The sequence below is a fragment of the Podarcis vaucheri genome (genome assembly GCF_965113315.1).
Source record: "Podarcis vaucheri genome assembly, chromosome: 14".
Taxonomy (NCBI): Eukaryota; Metazoa; Chordata; class Lepidosauria; order Squamata; family Lacertidae; genus Podarcis; species Podarcis vaucheri.
Window position 1 is genome coordinate 50,125,619 of NC_138752.1, and position 24,159 is coordinate 50,149,777.

General features: G+C 41.3%; 2 protein-coding genes across 7 annotated transcripts in view; one reads left to right on the forward strand and one right to left on the reverse strand.

Annotated features, from left to right (window-relative positions):
* CHLSN (cholesin) overlaps window positions 1-24,159 on the reverse strand; it is a 140,110-nt gene that overhangs the window by 56,082 nt on the left and 59,869 nt on the right. The window lies entirely within an intron of this gene.
* The window catches only part of GPR146 (G protein-coupled receptor 146), a 50,284-nt gene that overhangs the window by 11,656 nt on the left and 14,469 nt on the right, over window positions 1-24,159 (forward strand). For all 5 annotated transcript variants that reach the window (XR_014213670.1, XR_014213671.1, XM_082199886.1 and 2 more), the window contains one exon: window positions 19,829-19,952. The gene's annotated coding sequence lies outside the window, so the exon portion shown is untranslated. The remainder of the gene's footprint in view (window positions 1-19,828; window positions 19,953-24,159) is intronic.

Here is a 24,159-nt window from a genome sequence, read left to right on the forward strand (position 1 = left end):
TTGGTTGTCTGTGGACATCTGCTGCCTGTTGGTGTCCAATTTTTCTGGTCAGCCCTAAGTTTTGCTAGATGGCTTCAGGCAAGTCAAGATTTTTCATTATCACCTATCTAGTCAAAGTGCTAATGCAAAGATGGATGTTAACATAATTTGCAAATACCCTTTGCATACCAAAAACAAAAGATATGAAAATGTTAAGTAAGAGTTGTAGCATAAAATAATGACATCTGCAGATTTAAAAAATCACTGGAAAAAGCTCTTCAATAAAAGCTTTTGTTCCATTAAAAGCTGTATCTAGTATGTCCCAACAACTTCCACATTTTTCATGGTTTCCAATTACAAAATTGCTTCGCATGATTAGAGTGTATATAAACAACTGAAAGCAAACTGAAAACAAACCTTTTAGGCCATCTGTGTGTTCAATAATGGAAGTAATAATGCAGCTAGTAATCTAGTTGCAAATGTGGTTAAAGTACATTTTTTTCTAGAAAAGTTATGTCAATTGAAATATGAACAATTTGACATTTTACAAAGACTGGGGCCCAGTCTCAACCCGCTCCCCCACCCCATACCCAGATATATGTTTATCAAAAAGTGATTCAATCTGACAGTAAAACGGAAAACAGTAGTGAATTTCTACTGTAAGAATTTGAAGGAGCAGAGACTGAATGCTACTCTGTTCTCAACAAAGGACTCATTATATCATCTCTTCTCTAAATCTACTGGCCCTTGATCATTTAAGTATTGGGTCTTTTCAGGCATTTTAATGGGGTATGAAAAGCAACATCTACCAAGACAGTGAGTGATTACTGGCACTATCATCTAGGCTAGGAGGGGAAATCAATTTTACTTCAAAGTAAATTCAAATTATACAGCTTGAAATGCATGAAATGTTATTTTGTAAGTTTTCAATTACTGTACAAGTTTTCAGAAACCAGTTCCAGAATTTATTTTAGGCTGTGATGTTTTGATCTGCACCCATGAATTTATAAAGTGCATTTTTCACACAAAACATAAGGAGCAACTTCGAAACTCACTCCTGTTATTTGAGCAAATAACTGAATGCTTTTAAGGTAAGGTAAATCATGCGTACATTGTACCCCATAAGCTGAGCTGGCTTCATGTTTGCATAGCCCAATTCCCCAATATATCCAGGCAGGGCTTGGAAAGACCCCTGTCTGAAAACCTGAAGACCTATCAATGTCAGTCAAGATACTGCGCCAGATGGCTCAATGGTTCAACTTCATATAAGGCAGTTTGCTAGATTCTTAATGTTTTGCTCTAAAGTAGAATTCTCTGTAGTTCATTGATCTATGATAAATCTATGATATCTATGATTTATCTATGATAAAGCAAAGGTGTATACTCATGACTGGTTAACAGTCACAGAATAGCAAACTTTGATAAAGTAAAACAGCAGCACATATACGTATACCGTATTTTTTGCACCATAACACTCACTTTTTTCCTCCTAGAAAGTAAGGGGAAATGTCTGTGCGTGTTATGGAGGCAATGCCTACGGGTGGCATGCCTACGGATTTTCCTCCTCTAAAAACTACGTGCGTGTTATGGTCGGGTGCGTGTTATAGAGCGAAAAATACGGTACTTAGATTTTTAAAAGGAACCTTCTTTAAATGGTCCAGAATATGCACTCTTGCTTAAGAATGTGAGAAGCGCCTTCTGGAACAAACCCTTATCATCCAGCATTCTTGGCAAGAATCACAAAACCAGGAAGTGCTAGAAGATCATCACCCACCAGAAATTGGCCAGTGAACCACTGATGGACTGCTATCTACCTCCTGTTGACTCTTGTTCTAGCAAATGGAGAGATTAAATAAAAAATGCCAAGGTCCCTTTAACTGCAATATTTAGTCTTCATTCCAAGTGGTTTGTCCTGGTTTCTGTCTGTCTTTGGAACAATTCTGAAAGATCCAGGCATGCCTTATTTAAAATGTATGATCAAATTATTGCTCTGTCCAAGCTGCAGCGCAGAGTCCTGGGAAAGGTTTCTGCGTAACGTATTGCTACCAGTATCACCGTTTAACTAGCAAAGGGCACAGTATCCAGTCCCGAATTGTTTTGGCATTTCTTTCTTTTTTGGTGGAGCAGAGAGATAGGGAAAAATACAGGTGAAACTTGAAAAATTAGAATAACATGGAAAACTTCATTTATGTCAATAATTCAACTTAAAAGGTGAAACTAATATATGAGAGAGACTCATGACATGCAAAGTGAGATATGTCAAGCCTTTATTTGTTATAATTGTGATGATCATGGTGTACAGCTGATGAAAACCCCAAATTAACAATCTCAGAAAATTAGAATATTGTGAAAAGGTACAGTAGCTATTCAATCCATAACACCTGCAATGGGTTCCTGAGCCTTTAAATGGTCTCTCAGTCTGGTTCAGTAGGAAGCACAATCATGGGGAAGTCTGCTGACCTGACAGTTGTGTAGAAAGCCATCATTGAGACCCTCCATAAGGAGGGAAAGCCTCAAAAGGTAATTGCAGAAGAAGTTGGATGTTCCCAAAGTGCTGTATTGAAGCACATTAATGGAAAGTTATGCAGAAGGGGAAAGTGTGGAAGGAAAAGGTGCACAAGCAGCAGGGATGACCACAGCCTGGAGAGGATTGTCAGGAAAAGACCATTCAAATGTGTTGGGGACTTTCACAAGGAGCGGACTGAGGCTGGAGTTAGTGCATCAAGCCACCACACAAAGACGGATTCTGGAGATGGGCTTCAAATGTTGTATTCCTCTTGTCAAGCTACTCCTGAACAAGAAACAACGTCAGAAGCGTCTTACCTGGGCTAAGGAAAAAAAGAACTGGTCTGTTGCTCAGTGGTCCCAAGTCCTCTTTTCTGATGAGAGCAACTTTTGCATCTCATTTGGAAACCAAGGACCCAGAGTCTGGAGGAATAATGGGGACCCACACAATGCCAGATGCTTGAAGTCCAGTGTGAAGTTTCCACAGTCTGTGTTGATTTGGGGAGCCATGTCATCAGCTGGTGTTGGTCCACTGTGCTTCATTAAATCCAGGGTCAACACAGCCATCTACCAGGAGATCATAGAATCATAGAATTGTAGAGTTGGAAGAGACCACAAGGGCCATCGAGTCCAACCCCCTGCCAAGCAGGAAAGATTTTGGAGCATTTCATGCTTCCTTCCGCAGATGAGCTTTATGGGGATGCTGACTACATTTTCCAGCAGGACTTGGCACCTGCCCACACTGCCCAAAGTACCAAAACCTGGTTCAATGCCCATGGGATTACTGTGCTTGATTGGCCAGCAAACTCACCTGACCTGAACTCCATAGAGAATCTGTGGGGCACTGCCGAGAGAAAGATGAGAGACATGAGACTGAGCAATGCAGAAGAGCTGAAGGCTGCTATTGAAGCTTCCTGGTCTTCCATAACACCTCAGCAGTGCCACAGGCTGATAGCATCCGTGCCATGCCACATTGAGGCAGTAATTGATGCAAAAGGGGCCCAAACCAAGTACTGAGTACATATGCATGCTTCTACTTCTCAGAGGTCCAATATTGCTCTATTTGCAATCCTTGTTTTGCTTATTTCATTTAATATTCTAATTTTCTGGGATTGTTAATTTGGGGTTTTAATCAGCTGTACGCCATAATCATCACAATTATAACAAATAAAGGCTTGACATATCTCACTTTGCATGTCATGAGTCTCTCTCATATATTAGTTTCACCTTTTAAGTTGAATTACTGAAATAAATGAACTTTTCCACAATATTCTAATTTTTCGAGTTTCACCTGTACATCTCCTCTTCAGGATGGGTGTGTGAAATCTCAGGAAATGGGAAAATTAGTATGAGAGTAGACCTGACACCAATTGACCACTCTCTACAAGCAATGGCTGCTATTCCAACAGTCAAGGGTTTGCTCCTCCAACAGAAAACTACTATGTCATATCAATTTCTAAAGTGACATGCCATGCAAACGATGGGCTAACCCAGGGGTCTGCAACCTGCGGCTCCGGAGCCACACGTGGCTCTTTTACACCTTTGCCGCGGCTCCGGGGCGGATACTAGCGAGGGGAGGAGGCGCATTGTGCGCCCCGACACTCCCCACTGTGGCGGGCGCTGTACTGGCTGTGATGTCGCATGGGGGCGGTGCGTGCGTTAGTCACGCACTGTCCCAACGTCACCTTCCCGCCCGCTGTCAGATCAGAGGACAGCGGCGCGCATGCTTTAAATGTCACAATGGTTTTGCGGCTCCCAGGTGTTTTTTTTCCTTCGGAAACGGGTCCAAGTGGCTCTTTTTGTCTTAAAGGTTGCAGACCCCTGGGCTAACCAATAATTCACATCTAGTGATATGGAATATAGAAAATAAAGAGACAGCCAAAGTAACCCAGGTGCATTCTAAAATCATAATAGGATTATTCTGGCCCAAGAAATGCCTGACTACCTTCTGAAAGAAAATCAAAGGTAAGCTTCTTTATTGCACCATGAAAAGGAATAGGATTTTTTTTTTTTTACAATTATATAATTTGTTTGGTGGCATGAGGAGAAGGGGGAGAATGAAAGCAAAATCAGTGTGACTAATTTTAGGGCTGCGGATTTAGAAGTATGTTTCTGTGATAAATGAACAAGCAGGCATTATTAACAGAGAGAAGAAATAATACTAATGTCATTATCTGTGAGAGATAATGGGGTCACAGCAAAGCCAATTTTTAATATCGAAAAACTGCTGCCTTACTGTGACTTATTGTAGCGTATTGTAACTGTTCTGGTAGGTTTCCTAGGAATTTATCTCCTACTTGTGGCTATGAAACATTGCTGTAGACAATAGTTCTTGCAGTCTGTATTCTTGTCTTCCCATGAGGTTTAATTTTTCTATCAAAGATTTACAGAGAACTAAGTACAGTAAGCAGTAATGAGGTCACATCTTGATATAGAAAACCTCTTAGATGAATTTAATTTGAAAAGACATACTGTATTAGGGAAGACCAGCAAGTTATAGTATGAATCAAACTGTGTTCTTAGAAACCCTGGCATTTCATGGAGAAGTTCCTTGCTGAGAAGATCAGTCATTTTGGAGAAGTTTCTTGAAATACAACTTGTCCATGATTACTGATCTATCCCTGCAGAGCAGAGCCACAGCAAAAGTGCTGGAAACATCTTAAGAGTCCACTCAATCACTCAGTACAAGAGGCCAGTCTGGGCAGCACCTTATTAACTAATTAACTAATAGAAGGACTGCTCTGGTCTATGGGTATTTGCCAAAACAATTTCTTTCCTTTAATAATACCTGGAGACCTCTGTAATACACAAGTTTCCTGTTTAAAAAAGCGAGGAGTTCCTCGGCAGGCAAATCAATATGGAAAGAGTTCCTTGAGGATAGGAAAGTTGAAAACTTCTGTTTTTACTAATGTAAAAATAAGCTGCCTTTAATTCAGTTTCAGAGATAAACTATCAAGTGATTTGGAGTCAAGGTATTTGAGGTCAAACCCTACAAGCTAGGTATTTTGTATACTATCAAAGATCCTAAAAGGAAAATGTGGCAGTTGCTATTTCTAGGCCCAAGCAATAACCTGGATCAGAAGGCAAAGTTCAAGAGCACAGTAATGCACTTGTGCATTAACAGAAGGACTGCTCTGGACTGTGGGTATCTGCCAAAACCATTTCCTTCCTTTAAAATTAAAATTCTGATCAGCCTTCGTGTCATTGGCAAAAATGTATGTCTTCAACTACATCCTGAATGCACCTTTTCTTTGGTCCGACAAATGGAATACGAGACACTGTTTGCTGGTATACTGTAAAATATTTTAGACAGAAGTAAATGCTCTATTCATACAAGCAGAAACTACTTGCAAATATATAGATTTTAACAATCCTTAAACAGAATTTAAACAGTCATAATTGTTTTGGTTTTTTTTAAAACTTTAATGAACAAACTGTTTTTAGGGGTGGTGTAAAGATAATGTTGGCTCTCTCTTCACTGTGATTAAGAGATCAGAACCAAGATGGAGGATTATATGCTCTCTGCCAACAGACCCTCCCACCCCAAACACAGTTTTGTCACTCTCACCTTAACTGGGGGAAATGCTGTAGCTCCATGGTAGAGCATCTGCCTTGCACGGAGAGCGTCCTAGGTTCCAGCCTGAAACCCTCAAGAGCTGCTGCCAGTCAGGGTAGACAATACTGAGCATCTGTATCTGAAGAAGTGTGCATGCACAAGAAAGCTCATACCAATAACTAACTTAGTTGGTCTCTAAGGTGCTACTGGAAGGATTTTTTTTTATTTTGTTTTGTTTCGACTACGGCAGACCAACACAGACTATGCAACACAACTGTGAATAGCCACTGGTTGCAGCAATTCCTTTTATAAGCAGGATACCATGGGGATTAAGCGTATTACTCAGGCAACGGTCCTGGGAATCGCTTCCTCTTCTTTCCTTCCCTTGCCATACTTTACAAGGGTTAAATAAGTAGTGGCTGGTGGGGCAACACAACACAGATAGGCAGCAGTGCTTACCTGGGTTCCCAATGCCAACCACTAGTTACCAAGAGGGAGGAGGAGGCTGCAGCAGCAGGGAGCTAGGTGCAATACAAGCATGGCAGCACTGCCAATCCATCTCTCCCCACTGCCTCAACCCACTTGGTAACCAAGTGTGGAATTGGAAAGCCAGGTGAGCAACACAGTCCTCCCAGTGCTGCTCTGCTACTGGTTAAATGTGCTGTTCAAACAACTGCCATTCCTGGTCTCCACTTAGCACCTTCCACTGAACTGCCACTTGGTAAAGGTAAAGGTAAAGGGACCCCTGACCATTAGGTCCAGTCGTGGCCGACTCTGGGGTTGTGGCGCTCATCTCGTTTTATTGGCTGAGGGAGCCAGCGTACAGCTTCCGGGTCATGTGGCCAGCATGACTAAGCCGCTTCTGGCGAAACCAGAGCAGCACACAGAAACACCATTTACCTTCCCGCCGGAGCGGTACCTATTTATCTACTTGCACTTTGACGTGCTTTTGAACTGCTAGGTGGGCAGGAGCAGGGACCGAGCAACTGGAGCTCACCCCATCGCGGGGATTCGAACCACCAACCTTCTGATTGCCAAGTCCTAGGCTCTGTGGTTTAACCCACAGCACCACCCGTGTCTCCACTTAGCACCTTCCACTTAACTGCCACTTGGTAGCAAGGGTTAAATATGCAGCTTCTCTAACTCTGAAAGAGGTAAGAACTCTCTCTGATAAGAGCCAGTCTTAAGCACAGCAAACAAAACAAAAGCTTCTCCCATCAGAGGACATCAGGAGACAGCAAAGTTTTTCAAAGCTGCTCTGCCAAAACTGAACTTATTCCCCTTAAAAAGATTCCACCAAAGTTTTCCTTAAAGTGAAGGGTCCCACTACTGCCTCCCCCCAAAAGTGAACCACTGGACTAGCCTATCTGGCAACCATGATTAAAAATACAGAACATGCTGTGTTTTAACAGAAGTTACTTTCTCAGCAGCTGCACAGATATGAGACATTAGGTAAACTGCAGAAACTGGCATGTAAACTTTGTTTTGGTGTATGCTCATTTATGTTTTGAAAAGATAACCGAAGAGTTGTTTTGATAAATTTTATCATGTGCAATGTTGTTTTAAAAATGTTAGCGCCTCCTTTTTATTACTGCTACTTCAGCTTAGTTTTATCTAGTAGAGGAAAAAAATGTAGAAAACAACTAAGCATGAGGGGTCTTGCAAAATACTGATAAGTTGATACAGTGTTTCTTGTGTTCAAAGTGCTTCACAGATTTCTTTTCCTCAGAAATCCTTACAAACACCCTATAAAACAGGTCAGTATTAATATTCCAATATTGCATAAGGGCCGAGAGAGAGAGGCTGTATACACACCATACATTTAACATGCTTGAATTCCCCCAAAGAATCCTGGGAACTGCAGTTAACCCACTACAGAGCTACAATTTCCAGCACCCTTAAACTATAGCTCCAATCATTCTTTGGGGGAAGCAATGCGTTTTAAATGTATGGTGTGTATGTAGCCAGAGAGAGGGAGGGAGGGCTATTCTTGCCTAAGGGCAAATAGTGAATTGATAGCTGAGTTGAGATTTGAACCAGGATTTCTGGATTCATAGCTCAATACCACATGACATTAGCTCTTGAAGGTATAAAATAAAAGTGCACAATGAGTTTCTGTATCTGCTGTTCTCTTGAAATAACTTTCCTAAAGTGACAGTCCAAAGTGTTTAAATTCACACAGGGTGCAAATTATCTTTGTCTTTGTCTAGTCCTTTTCTCTTTGGAGAATTTACCAAGTACGGTATAACATATTTTAACTGGTTGCCAAGAAGAACTGAAGAAAATAACTTATTCTCCTTTGGTAGCAAGCAATTTATAAGAAGCTGATTACAAGGGGGGGGGGAGAGGAAACACCAAGATTGAGTGAAACTGTGTATGGTGCAATCAAAATGAACTTCATTTGCAGTTTCTTAAATCCAAGACAGGTTTCCTCTCTGTCTGCTTCAAGGGATTGCAACAGTAAAACAGATTAGAAGGTTAAGAAATTTTCTGCCTATTACTATGCTGGGCGTGTCCTCTCCCTTAGATTTTCTGCTTTGGGTTTTATATATATTTCACCTTGACAAGTAAACTATTAGGACAGGTTTGCGTATAGCATTGCCTAGAGAGGAAAAGACAGTAGATCTGCTTGAACTCTGCACTCTTCTGGTTCTAGGATCACTACACTCACAGTCTAGTGAACCACCAAATCCAGAGCTTTCCAAACTGTGTGTCGCGACACGTTAGTGTGTCGGCTGCAGTGTCTAGGTCTATCACGTGAATGCTCCCCACACACCTCCTGGGGTGGAAAGAGGTTTGTTTAACCTCCAGTTTGCTAGTAAAACTTAATTGCTGTGTCACGAAATGTTGCATGTCTAAAAACAGTGTGACACCCACAAGAAAAGTTTTGAAAGCTCTGACCTAATACAAGCTTCACGTCCAAGCTTTATGGCCAGCTTGTTTTCCGCATACAAAACGTTGGAAGCCTTCCACTGCCCCTATACCAGAGTTCCCACTTACTTTTCAAGGTTTCCCCATTGCTCACATGTGTCTTGCAAGACAAAATAATTTTGCAGAGGACATCATCCAAACACAGTTCTGTTGCCTGAAACTCCTCTTATCTCCTTCCCACAACCCATGTTCTGGAAGATGAAACCACTTTCTCTAAATTTGCTCTACTTAAACCTTGACATTTAATGAGAAAGATTGCCACAGCAGCTACATATTCATATTCATTCTCATTCGTCTCTCTCTCTCTCTCTCTCTCTCAGATTTAAAGGGCTACCATCCCCTTTTAAAGACAGAAGGGAGAGAAAAAGAGCAGGTGGGAGTCATTCTGAGAGCACGCTCTCTGTTTCTCTTAATAGAAAGACTGGCAAGAGTGGCATCACCTACACAGGTGAAAGAGAGAACTGGCAGCAGTTCAAGGCCCACAATAACCAACCAATAGCAATAAAATATCAAGAGGCAAAAGAATGTACAAAAACCACTTACTAGGGCATTAAAAAGCAGTCAAAACAGAACAGATCCCACCTACTACTCTTATCTCAGACTCCAAGGTGTCTACAAACAAAAGACCATGCACTTGCCCCCTTTTTAAACAAAAGGTTGATGGGTAACCACAGCAATAGACTTATTTCAGACAACTTTGCCCAAGTCTTGAGACTACCAGAAAAGCCCTTCACTTTCCAGCACTGGTGTTACCCTCTCCCAAAGACTGTATCTGGAGCAGAGCTCTTACTGATGACACATAGGGGAAGAGGAGAAAGTAGATGTGTTTCTGAGATATGCAAGGCAGCCCAGCCCCCGAGATACATGGGTTCCAAGCTATTAAAGGCTTTAAAGGTCATAAAATATCACCTTGGCTTAAGTCTGGAAATTCACTGGCCCAGTCTGCACATTATGGCAAAACCACAGTTAACTGTTTACCTTGGAATGGGGAGATTGATCCTCCTTGTACTAAGTGAAAAACAAAGTAGAATAAATCAGTTGTGATTCCTGGGTTAGCTTATGTCTGAATTGTCATGGTTTGTTCTGCTGAAACCATGGCTGGTAAGCCAAAAACAAACTTTGCTTGGCTTTATATTGTGTTTTGCATGGAGCAAAGCAAACCATCACCCCTGGTTCTGACATAATGCTGAGTCAGGGGTTGTGGTTTGCTGCTCCCACCCACACTGGGGAGGAGTAAAAAGGGAGCTAACTCTATTCACCATGGCTTACCATGGCAGGCAAACATGGATGGGCGAATCTTTCAATTTTGGTTTCACAGTTTCTAGTATTTCCAATCTTCAGTTCTCCATATGCTTGTGTCGTTGTTTTTTTAAGAGTTATCATGAAAATTCATTGGCACTGTAGTGCAAATTCTCCTAATATACACTTTTTTAATGCAATTTTGACTAATATACAAAATTCTGCAAAGCAAATTTCAGTAATATAATGCAATTTTTCTACGTTACTTTCACCAACATATGCATTTTTATGCACAGTTTACCTTAGTGTGTGCATTTTTTTACTTATCTGTGTGGAGAACTGTACTGCAAAATTCAGAGAAGTGTGACTTTCAAAGGATTGTTGTGTTTTGGTTTGCATAGCATTTTAGAAAGTGTGAATTACACATATTCTCCTTTAAATGTGAACTGAAGCGAATTCCTCTCTCATCCATAAATGCAAATGCTGTCACTGGGCAAGAAGCTATGGCATCACGCAACAGCTGTTGTTTCCAGACTGCTTTTAAGGGCAGCCCCATATAAAAGTGCATTGTAGTAGCAAGAGATAAAGGTGCAGCTAGGCAAGTGACCCTCTATATAAAGCAGCACAGAATTGCCCAAGGAATGCAGAAATGCAGCTGCATACTGAGCAGCCACTACTGCCTCTGAACACATCTGCCATAGCACCACTGACCTATAAGTGAACTTTCATAGGCCTGCTACTCAAGATTAGAAACTCAAATATGTCCTTAGGTACAAGAGATAGAGGCACTCAGATCTCCAACTATTTAGCACACTTCCAAGTCAATGGAATGTACCAAAAAAGATAAAAGTATCTTATCAGCCTTTACTCTAATAAAACCAGAGATTGCTTTACATTCTTAAGACTATAAAAAAGGTTAAGGAAAGGAAAATCCTATGTTTTAAGACCTGTGAAGAAACATGGCATTGCTCAGTTGCTGAGCAATACTCATATCTAAACTCCAGGCAGAATGATGTGTTTTTCTTTTGATATGCACTTGCAGTCGCTACTGAAATGGACTCAACTTGTGCACATGCACTCTGTTATAATACAGACCACTAATGAACTTTAAACCATTACAAGAGCCTTTTATAAGATCATCCAAGCTGCTCGGATAGCTTTCAGCTCAGCTGATTTGTGCTGTTGTGGTTTTGTAAAATTCTAGTGTGGAATGTATTCCTGCAGACATTTACTCAGATGTAACTGAATTTAAATCACACTTATACGATTGAATAGCACGTGTAAAAGCCACATCAACAGGAAATTTTACATATCTGGGAGCATTATCTATGCTATATCAAGGAAAATGGCAATGCTCCACTATAAAAATCAGAGAAGCAAATGCTACCACTTTTGCATGTTCTTGGCTCATAAAAAATAGCAAAGATAAGCTTTTGCAAGACCAATGCAATTTATGGTGTAGCTGAAAAGGCACAGGAGTTAAAAAAAATTGCCTTGAGCTGCATTTGAAAGCTATGTAGGTAAAGAAATGTGATGGCTCACTTAGATAAGCACAAACAAAACAGAGTTTTATAACAGCTTAAAGACTAGTAAATACACTGGTAATTTAAAGCCTAGCAGACATACACACAGGTACAGAGGAAAGAAACTGTAACTAGTGGGGCCAAAAGACCATGAAATGGGGTAACTGTGGTTGTCCATATCAGGATGGCATCGCTTTCTGGAGCACCTAAGCAGGATCATTTCCCATTGCTCCCCTGACTTCTAATCTAGAATGGAAAAGCAAGCAACCTCTTAACCCCAAACTGGAAGGGGGGTCGCAGAATCAAAACACACGACTGGTATGTGAGTTACCTCAAAGCAAATCCCATATACAACTATTAATGATGAATACAATGTATGAAAAGAGAAGTGAGAAAGGAACTGAACCCAGAAGTCCGTAGAGGCCCCTCTCACATGTATGGCACTTGCAGAATCCATACTTTTAATTCTTAGTGGAAAGTTATATGCCGGCCCCAGAAAGAAGGGTGGGTGGAATGTCGTCTGGGAGACTCAGAGAACAGAAATTCATGGCAAAAACATTTCCATTTTCTTCAGAGGCTCCCTGAGTGCATGAATAATTCTGATTTCACAGAGCAGTAATATTCCTAGGCTTCCTGAGGACCAGTCATACTGTCCCAACAACTGCTGCAGAACTCAGTGGCCAAGTGTTCCATCTGCAGAGCAAGAAACTCTATTAGTAATGTTTAGTAAACATGTGAACAGATGCCAAAGATGCAACAATATACATATCTAAGCTGAAACCTGGTGTATTACTTAAAACTGAAGTAATCTAAAAGCTTTCTCTTAATGCACACAAGCAAAGCAGAGCAGACATTGCAGTGAGTTGGACTAGATGATCCCTACCAACTCCACAATCCTATGGTCCTGTATTTGAGAATTGTGTATAACATGCCCCTTCTCAAAGGCACCAAAGATCTCCTAGGTGGAGGCAACCCTGTTAACAGGGGCGGAAAGTTCTTGCTTTCTTATTGGTTTGTTTTTGTTCTTGTTTTTATTATGTGTTTTGTTCTTGTATTTTTATGTTGTGAACCACAATGAGATCTATGGATGAAGGGTGATATACAAATAAAATCAATCATTCAATCAATCAATCAATCAATCAATCCATGATTCTATACTGGGAAACAAACTCTCAGTAAGGCCAAATCAATATCTAGCAAAGCTGTAGTTTTTAGATCTCCAGAACAGAGAAACCTGTGAACAATGCTGTAACTGTTTCAGCTGTAATATCTTATGTAATATTTCTTATGTTAAGATTCATGATTTGATTTGATTTGATTATTAGATTTGCACAGCGGTTTGTATATGAAAATTCAAACAAACCACAAAAGGCTGCTTATCTAAGGGAATTAATTTTCGCACCCATTAGACATGTTTACTCAGCTTCATTTCAACTTATGCCCACAGAATATTGGACTGGTAAATTCTTTAATAGGCCAACCAATGACCATCTTTGTGTGTGTAAATCAGGCCAGAACAAAGACACTGCGCAGCATATCCTGTAGAGCCTTTTGTATAATTCACCTAGGGATGTATTTTTCTATTCACTACAGAATTTTCTGGAAGGTTAATCAGATTATTTCAAAATTAAGATAGTTACTGGTTGATGCAGACAGGTTTGTTACCTATAAGGCCCCTTTATATGTGCTAGCAGCAAGAAAAATCACAGGATATGTTTTTGACCTAAAACAGTATACAGTAAGCTCCAGAGAGCCAGTGTGGTGTAGTGGTTAGAGAAGTAGACTCGTAATCTGGGGAATCAGGTTCGCATCTCCGCTCCTCCACATGCAGCTGCTGGGTGACTTTGGGCCAGTCACACTCCTTTGAAGTCTCTCAGCTCCACTCACCTCACAGAGTGTTTGTTGTGGGGGAGGAAGGGAAAGGAGAATGTTAACCACTTTGAGACTCCTTCGGGTAGTGATAAAGCGGGATATCAAATCCAAACTCTTCTTCCAAAGAGGAGTTCTTTTTTCATCTAAATAATTTGAGGAACCTTGTGATTATAAACTTTAATAATTTGCAATTCTGAAAATGTATTGTTGCATGCCACCCCAGTCACTGAGTGGTGTGAGACTCCAGGGGTTCTAGACACATACCCAGGGTTTGTGTTTCCTTTTGGAACAAGGCCTAGTGGAGACTGTAGTGTCTTTAGGATACAGTGGAACCTCAGTTGTTGACCTCTCTGTTGACGCATGTTTTGGCTTTCGAACGTCGAAAATCCAGAAGTACCTGCTTTGGTTTTTGAACAATTTTTGGAAGCCAAACGTGCCTCGCAGCTTCTGTTTTGAGTTTCCCTATTATATTGAGGCTTCCGCTTTCAGTTCTCGGTTTTTGAATGTTTTGGAAGTCGAACAGTCTTCCGGAACGGATTACATTCGAAAACCAAGGTTCCATTGTATATGGTCTATTTACACACTTACGCAACTTGAGCCTGTGATGGATGTGTTCACAGCAATAACACCCCCCAAAGGGTCTTGTTTATCCCACAGCCGCAGCCTTGGATTCAAACAGAAATCAAACCTTGCTTTCAAAAATTGCTCTGACTCTCTCCCCAGCTTGCTGCTTTTCTTCTGGCTCACATCACTGCCAAACTCTGTTCTCCATTCTGGCTTTTTCTGTAGGGGGAGGGCCCTCCACCAATTTGCCATCTTGCACCAAGTCCCTTAATTCCTCATTGCCTCACCAGGAAGTTACCCTGCCCATTTCAGGAATTAGAAGGTTTGATTAGCTTTTAACACTTGCTAGATCAAGGGATTAGAGGGGTCTCTCTCACACACACCCCAAAAAGCCTCACAACAGTATGTTTTAACTTTCTCTTCCAATTATTTGTTTTAATGATTTATATTGTAATGGTCATTGGCTACTAAGTATAAGACACTGACTTACTGACTGAGAATAGGGATATCACCCTCAAAGGTCGCTGAAGCTGCTGCCTGCAAGAAAGAGTGGGCAGCAATAACCCCATTAGTAGGTCTTTCACTAACACTTTATAGGCTAAGAGTATGTGTTCTTTAAGCCATATGGATTTGGACATCTTACTTTCTCTAGCCTCTGACCTTTGTACTCTTCCATGCAATCTAAATAGAAGTGCAGTGCACACCCACAACCACAGTGCACCACATACTTCTAGCTTGTGCCGGCTCTATTCCCTGGGATCACAGAATCATAGAATCCTAGAGCTGGAGGGGACCAAGGGTGATCTAGTCCAACCCCTGCAATGCAGGAATCTCAGGTAAGCATCCATGACAGATGGCCATCCAACCTCTGCTTAGAAACCCCTAAGGAAGGAGAGTTCACCTCCTCTTGTGGGAATCTGTTCCACTGTTGAACAGGCTTGGTGCAAAAGGAGAGCAGAGAAATCTAGAATCTATGGATCAGGGGAAATATGGCTGCAGGCCTATCTCTTTCACGCTGAAGACACGTGGTTTGGATCCACTAACAACACTCTCAGCCTCGAGTCTTTGTGGGCTGGTGTTATGGCCACTAAAAAAACCATCTAAATGTGAGCAAAATAGGAAAAATGTGACCACTTGTTCAAAGGGCTTGGAGCTATGGAGTTTGGCTCCTAGAATCACCACTATAGTCCAACATTATGGCTAACTAGGTAGAGTCAGTTTATGAGTCAAGGTCACCCTAACCCTTGGTGAAGTAATTATGAATTGTTCTGCCTACATGCTCCAGAAGGGGGCATTCATCCTGAGGATTAGGAATGCCCTCTGTGAACCTTTGGAGAAGATAGTATTAGCAAAGTGTTGTGAATGTGTTCTTGCATGGATCTGAGCTGTACATAAATGTTGCAGACCCACCACTATCCAATACATTTCCTGGCTTTGGGGATTTATTGTTGACTTCCTGCCCCCTTTATGCACATATTTGGCTATATATTTGCCAACTGAGGATACACTTCATGCATCTCATAAAAAGCTTGGCACTAAATCTGCTTATCTTCTAGGTAGCCACAAGACTCTAGCTATTACTTTTTCCCCAGCGCATATGCCATCTTGGGGTTAGCACCGATCCTTATGTAGCCAAAACAGCACCACCTACTCACAAAAGAAAATTATCAGCAGGCTCAGGTGAATGCTGAGCTTTGAAGTACAAAAAAGAGAGGGAATACCACCCCACCTCCCAAATAGAGAAAACAAGAGGATGGAAAGAAGGAGTGCAGAATCAAAGTCAAACAAAGACATGACCTGAGTCTCAGCCAGAGCTCATTACATGGCCATAGACTCTACTGGCAGCCAACATGACCTTGGTCTTCAAGGGTTCCTTATTTGGGACAGTTTTTCCACTCTGGACACCTTCAAGGGTCCCAGCCATCCTCCCAGTGGTGGAGAAGCCAGAAAACAGAAACACATCCTCACCACAGCAATATTTTGTTGCACAGCCTCACTTATACTTTTAGAAAGTGACTGCTTCAAGAGGTGAGGTAACTATGGGACTATTAAAACAAATGATGGAACTATTAAAACAAAAACAAAAAAGTCAACAAAATATAATCTAGGACAACAGTTAGGAGAAGCAGCAGTAGTTTCAAATCCAATAGTTAAGTTGTCAAGGGAGTATGACTCCTGTTCCCAACCCTCGTTACTGTCACCTCATCTACACTGTGAAGAATCCACAAACGATGGCATCCTTCACATCAATATGCCTCTTTCAAAACATAGAGCCACAACACAGTTGGGTAATTTTTAAACCCCACCTGTAATATTGAAGTAGCTCGCTCACACACACACGCTCTCTCTCTCCATATATAAATTACTACAATTCCTAAAAGTCTATATGGTGTAATTAATGTTTGCATCAATTAAAAAAACCCAGAGAATATTATATTACACAACTGATTGTTCACAAATCATTGTTAATGATACAAAATTGACACCAACACCTAAACTCTCCCAACACAAATCAAATAATGCCAAAGAACAGGAAGCCAATGTTACTACATTGACTAATGTCATCTAGTCCAAATCCCTGCAATGCAGAAATGACAGCTAAAGAATCACAGACAGAAGGCCATCCAACCTCTGTTTAGAAACCTCAAATGAAGGAGCCTACCACCTTCCAATGTTGACAATTCCCATAGTCAGAAAATTCATTCTAATGTTTAGACAAAATCTCTCCCTTTTTAATTCAAATTTGAATTAATTGATTCTGGTCCTATCCACTGGAGGAGCAGAAAACAAGCTTGCTCCATCTTCCATGTGACAGCTCTTCAGATAACTGAAGACTAGAACATACCCAACTCCCTCAACCATTGATTTCCAGACCCTTTATCATCTTGGTCTCCCTCCTCTGCACACATTCCAGCTCATGTGTATGAGTGAGTAACCAATAAGATTCTGCTACTCAGCTGCTAGCAAAAACTTATTTTGGTAATTTTCATATTGTGAAGACATGGCTTAAGAGTAAGTAAAACTGTCAGAATGGTAGAATAAGCTGCACACAAAAATATGTTAAGAGGTTCAACTTAATTCATTTTAAACAACTGAAAAACCAACATGTGAAGAGCATATAAACCATTAGTTCATCTACTCTGTACCGTCTACTCTGACTGACAATGGCTCTCCAGGGTGTCACATAGCAGGGCCAGAAAGTCTCTTTCAGAAATCCTTCTTCTAAAAACTCGTATGCTGGGAATTAAATGTGGGACCTTCTGCATGCAACACTGCTCCATTTTAAAATCTGACTGAAAAATCTTGAGTCTGGGCAGCGGCGTAGCGTGAGTTCTCAGCACCCGGGGCAACGCAAGTAATTTGCGCCCCCCCTAACCCGGGGCAAGGCAAGTAATTTGCGCCCCCCCTAACCCGTGAGTTGCCGCTGGCGCTGCCGCCCAAACGACGCCGCTTGCCCGGAGGAGGAGGAGGGGGGCAGAGAGGCGAGGAAAATGTAACTGCCCAGCAGCTGCAGCAGCACCGGCGGAGGCGGGGCTGTGAAGAGGGGCTGCCTGGCGCGTCCTCCGCGGCGAGCGCTGAGAGCCGCTGCCTGCCGGGCGCCTTCAGGCCGGACGTGCGCACAGCTTGGCGGTTCCGCGAGACATGCGGCTCCGCTACAGCCTGCGCCCGAGGCTCTTCGGCGACTCCGGAGGCAGCGAGCGCGCCCCCCCCAGATGTTGCGCCCGGTGCGGCCGGCACCCCTGGCACCCCCCACGCTACGCCACTGAGTCTGGGAATATGGAATCCAATAAAAAAGGGAATGAGTTTATTCTAAAGCCCTGGTTGGCAACTAATTTTTAAACTGGGACCATATTTTCAATGCAGCAAAGCCTCAAGGATCAAGGACACTGGCTTTTTTAACACCCTCTTCCCAGCATGAACAACACAGCTTCTGACCATGCCCACTCCTTATACACTTCAATTTATCTTCCCTATTTGAGCCAAGATGCAGGCAAAAGGGAGCCAGTCTTCTGCTGGTGTTCAGGCAGGATAAAAGGCAGTAAAAGAGCCTGTGCATCAGAGCTTTTGAGGAAGAAGCCACTGACAGGGCCTGTTGCAATGTATGTGTCTGAACCCACATGCCTGTCTCCAGACAGTGCCAAGGGTTGGTATTTTCTAAGACCTGCCAAATGCCAACCATTGCAACAGCACAGTCATTTTCATTTTGCATGGAGCACCTGAGGTCAGAGGGAAAATTCTGTTTCCACTCCTCATATACAATACATAAAGTGTACTGAGGATGCTTTGTCCAACATTCAAGGTATGGCAATGGCAAGTGATGTGCACAGTGCTACAGCGGTGCCTCGCAAGACGAAATTAATTCGTTCCGCAAGTTTTGTCGTCTTGTGATTTTTTTCGTCTTGCAAAGCACGGTGTCGGGAAAGTTGTGGAAAAGCTTCAAAAATCACCAAAGTCTTTAAAAACCTCAAAAAAGGCTACCACACCGCGTTCTATGAGTTGCTCCTCGAAGTCAAGTCGCAACTGTATTAACGGTGTTAAGAAAAAGGAAACAAACTTGCAAGACGTTTCCGTCTTGCGAAGCAAGCCCATAGGGAAAATCGTCTTGCGAAGCAGCTCAAAAAACAAAAAACCCTTTCGTCTAGCGAGTTTTTTGTCTTGCGAGGCATTCGTCTTGCGAGGTACCACTGTATTTTTCTAGAAAAGGAGGTGCCAGAACTCAACATGAACACCTCCCTCATACTCTTTAATGGCAATGGCACTGACCTGAGAGATGCCGGAACTGAGTTCCAGTGAGTTCTGGTGGTGGGGGGAACCCTGAAGGTGCATAAGAAGAGGCAGCATATTTCTCACAGCAGTGGCTGTTATTGAGGGCCAAACAAGAAACCTCCGAAGGCTTAACTGAGCTTCTAGGCAGCATACAGTAAAATTAAAACCCACAAAAAGGCAATTTTAATAAGCAGAAATAATATACAGTAGTATAGTTTTGGTTTAAATAATCCTGCTGTTGTACTGCATTGTACTTTGAAATCCTCGTTACACTGTAAAATTGTAAGTTCCTTTTTAGAATACTGTTCTTCCTAAGGCTATGTTTCTATTAATAAGGTAATGCTGCTATGTTTGACTTTTTTAAAAAAGAACTTTCCTGGAATAATCTGCAAAGGAAATGTACATGCCTCAGTATTCCTATTTTTTAACAAGACTACTCAGTTAAGACAGCTTCAATGCTTATTCCCTATTGTGGTCCCGTGGCCTGTGTGCACTTGATAATGGTTTTATTATGAAACTGTCAGAGGTTTAACAGTTCTCTAACTAGAAAAATGCCTTTTAAATGTGATGCCTTTTAAAAAAATACAGCGCGCGTTCAGGACTCTCTCTATACTGCTGCAGAGGCAAATCAGCCTCAGGGCAGTAATCAGACCTCATGATTAATGCCCCTTCACCCTCCTGACTTAATCACTTAGAGATATCACTGTGGAGGGCTTGATTTTGTAACAGACCTCTCTGCCAATCGGAGAGTACAGCTGAAGCTTAAAGGATTATGCTGTGTGTGTATGTGTTGGGGGAGGTCACGTGAATACATGGAGTTCAGTGTCACTAACAACAGTGATGTGGTGGAGTCAGCGTTCTCCTAAGCTCAGCTATTGTTTACCCTTTACAGAAATGAGACACTGGAGCTTTTGCTGAACTTACTCTGAGAAAGTTCCAATTTGAGGAGCAAAATGTTTCTGCCTGCTATTAAGAAGCCTACATACTTCACTCTGAGGCAAGGTAGTGCATACCAGGTGAGTGTTCAGCTACGCTGCTTTGTAGCTTGGTTTTTAAAACAAAGGGAATTAAAGGGTGTTGTTTTTGCTATAATACAGGCAACGGTTAATGAGCAAAAGCACAGAACTTCTGCATCAGAAGGCAGTAAGCACCTGTGAGATGATTCATAATTTTTTAAAAAAGGTAATCTGTTAGGAAATTGTGTATGTAGATATCTTTGTTTCAATACTATGGATCTTATATCTAATTAAACTTCATCTAACCTTAGATCAACTTTCTTTACTGCAATTTTTCTAGAAATATGTATTATATACATTAAAATGGATCAGTAACTTTAATACCTTCTATTTTGTCATTCATAAAATACAAGGTTATACCAACAGATTTAAGGAAGAAATATAATGGTACACAAAATATTACAAAGCTGTGATTTTACATTTGATGTTGCAATAAGTTAGAGTCAGCAATCCAGCTGCATTTTTATTAAGTCATTAGAAGAGATGGTTAGCAAAAGATGAAACTTCATTAGATTGTAACAGACTTGCCTTGGTATTTTAATGCTAACATAGAATCAAAAGAACTTTTAATCCTGTTTCGCAATATATATGAACGATAGACACAGATATGAAGTATTCATTTAAGTCTGGTATCTGCATGTCTACTGTAGTATTAAGCAAGACTCAAAAGAAGTATTGGCTGAAACAGCTAAATCTTGTAGCACCTTAAAGATTTATTTTTAAGTCAACTAATAAATTAATCCCGCATTGCAGGGGGCTGGACTAGATGACCCTCATCTAGTCCAACTCTACAGTTCTATGATTTTATGACTCTAGTCCACAAAACGTTGTACCATAATCATTTTTTTTGTCTTTAAGGTGCTACAAAGCCAGCTTTGTTATTTTTGGTACAGCAGACTCCCCCCAGAAGTGGTCTGAGCTAAGCAATTAATAACAGAACCTTAGATCCTCTATATAAATCCTTAAAAAAGCTAAAGAGACAAAATTACAAAAATGTTCTGAATACCTGCTCTTTAGTTTCCAATTGAAATATACAGAAATATTATCTAACTGACTTCAGGAGTCAAAGATGAACGGAAATATTTGTGTACAGTATGTTTAAATGCAGGTATGAATAGTCTTACTGGTAAACATTATATGATTGTTGGTTCAAATAATGATTGGTAGCAGAAAATCAATTGTGTCTGAAACAAACAGCTCTTTTATAAAAGAAAAATGTGCCTGACAGGAGCCATGCACTCCTGCAGAACTAGTTTACAAATGAAGCCCTTTTGTAAAGGAAAATTTGGAACTTAGCAACTACTGCAGACCAACAATACCATACCCCTTTAGCAGGTAAAATTCCACATACCTCTCAATGGAGGAATATAGGTTTGTGTAAGTCTGACAGCTTAAGCATTGATATCAATCTGATTTATATATCTATCATAGTATACATCCTAATTACACCACAACCATCCTGTGAGGACCAACAGCTTTAACAAATTTATTTATTATATTAATTCAAAGCTTGAAAGCGACTGGATTTTGGGAGTTAACCCACTGAGTACTATTTAATCTCTGGTGAATGGAAAGCAATACTTAAATATTTAAGTTTCTGCACACTGCTCAGAAGCCGCATAGAGATTCCCCCCATTATGTAAAAATTATATATAAAAATACTAAGCTTATGCTTTAATGAAAAGATATTCCCATCAGGGAAATAGTCCACATCAGGGGAAAAGATGGGGTATAATAATAATGATAATGATAATAATAATAGTGCTCATGGACAAAGAACATTTATGCAACTAGTGAAATAACATGTGGGCATAAATTACAAAGGACTTCAGTTAAACCGACAGTGGAAAGGAAGATGCACAAGAAATTTCAAGTAATAATAATACATGAATAACATTAACAAGAGACTTGTTGAAAAAGAAAATGGTTAATACTGGATGATTAACTTCACCAGCTGTCCCTACTTCAAGGATCTAACATTTAGAAACATTTCATCTAACGTTTAGAAACATTTCAATCAGCTTCCCAGTAAGGTTGCAACCCATCCCTAGAAAAATGTGGTTTGTCCTTTTTCTGGACAAACGGGGCCCCATTTTCATGTATTCCAGCTCATCCTCCTCCTCCTCCTCAAAGCTGCTTGGGCAGAGGGTGGGTCCAGTGAGAGGAGGGGAGTGAGAGCCTGAGCAGGAGTTTGTGCGGGCAGAGGAGGGGTCCAGGAGGAGGAGAGCCAAGAGTGAGAGTGAGAGCTGTCGCAGGACATGGGCAGAGGGTGGGGCCAGGAGGAGGCATTTGAGTTTTTGCGTGGGTAGAGATGGGTCACGGATCATGAGAGATGGGGTTTGCTGTGCACAGGCCTGCTATGGTGGAGTCTCAGGTTTTGTGTGGATGGGTTGCAGGGCCCTGGTCCAGTGTGGGAGAGAAAGGTTTTGCGTGGACAGAGGGGATGGGATGGGTCAGACTCAGAGAGCGAGAGAGGGGTTTGCACGGCCCTGATGGAGAATGGGGGGAAAGAGTTTTTGCATGGGCAGAGGCAGGTGCATCGAAGATGGAGATTCAGAGACTCAGCGTCAGAGAGTGAAGAGGGGTTGCGCCTGGTCTGTCCATTCAGTGGAGAGCAGAGGGATTGGGTATGAGTGTTTTTGCATGGGCAGAGGTGGGTGGGACGGAGAGTGATAGGTTTTCTTTTTAATTGAATAAACCACTGTAACCCCTGTGTGCCATTGTAATGGATTGCTTTGAAGTCATTTCTGCACCAGGTAATTTGTAACCCCCAAATTCCCTGCCCCAACATGTCCCATATTTTGCCTGATCTGTCCTTTAATTTGCCCGACCAAGGGTGATGTTACTTCCTAATTATGTTGCTATTGTCTGCACCATTAGAAATAATGAAGAACAAAAAATAGTTGCTAGGGAAATTGCACTCTAATTCACGGTTAAAGGTTACTAAAGGTGTAACCTACTAAATATAATAGGAAGAAATGTTCAGTAAAATCAATGAAACTAACTTCCATTTACACACTTTAATAAAGTAAGAACACTTAAGGCTACAAACTCTGCTAGGGATTAAGTAAAGAGAGTATGGATTGGGAATTAGCACGCTTCCTAGTAATTTCAGCCACAAAGTGGCTACCCTGAACATTCAAGACCAGAAATGCAAACCAAAGCAACCATCCTTATTATGAACACCAACGGGAGAAAAATATCCTGTTTCAATGTATTTCCTGGAAGTATTTATGCATTACCAGTCCTGGCATTCTGGGGCCACAGAATATGAGCCCATTTCTCAACAGGAAACTCCACTGCAGCCAGCATAATGCATTGCTGATAAGTCACTAGGTCGACTTTCACTTGTTTTATTGACAGGAAGTAGCACAGCATAATGGTTTCCAGGAGAAGCACCATCTGTGCCGCCTGTGAATCTTTTCCAACTGGCAAAAGAATATCTATGGAAAATGTTCCCTTGATGCCAAGTTTCACTTCTTTCTCCACTCACAAAGTCTAAACTCACAAAGTTTCAACAAATGGAGTTTGGGTTAGTAAATGAACTGTTGCTTCTGCTGTGCCAAATTCATTGAGGCAGATTCAGTTCTGAAATAACAGCCAAGCTGCAATAAAATCAACAGTACCATCATTTCTCACACTGAAGCTAATGTGGCCAACAATTTGGGAGATTTGAATTGCCTCGGAACAATGATTTGTGTCAGCACACATCTCAAGTGAACCATGTCAGATCTCACCAGATTTCATCTATTTTTAATATAGATTGATGAAACTGAAAGTTGAAAGGTGATTCAGAGAAAAGAAGAAAAATCCTACAATATACAGATTATTTGTTGCTTACAGCATCTCTTTCAGAGATCAATCTGGCTCGTTCTTATCCATTTGTACTTCAGGTTGCTAGGCTGTCTCAGTCACCTGCTCTTTTGCTAAAGCAGTTGCCTGTTTTGCTTCTGTGAAGTTTCTGCAATTAAGTTAAATTTATGAGGGCAGAAGAGTATTGTTACTAAAGTTCTGTGCCACCCCCCAATTTCTGCCAAGTGGTAGCAATATTCCGGGGGGGGGGGTCTAGGTGCTCACCTGGGATCGTGTTTCTTTTGGGAGATCAAGGCAGTGTCTTTAAGCAATATGGTTTATTGTACACATATTTACATCTGGATCTACTCTGGAGAGAGTTCAGAGCAGTACATCTCAAGCAGGGCTTGTTCCC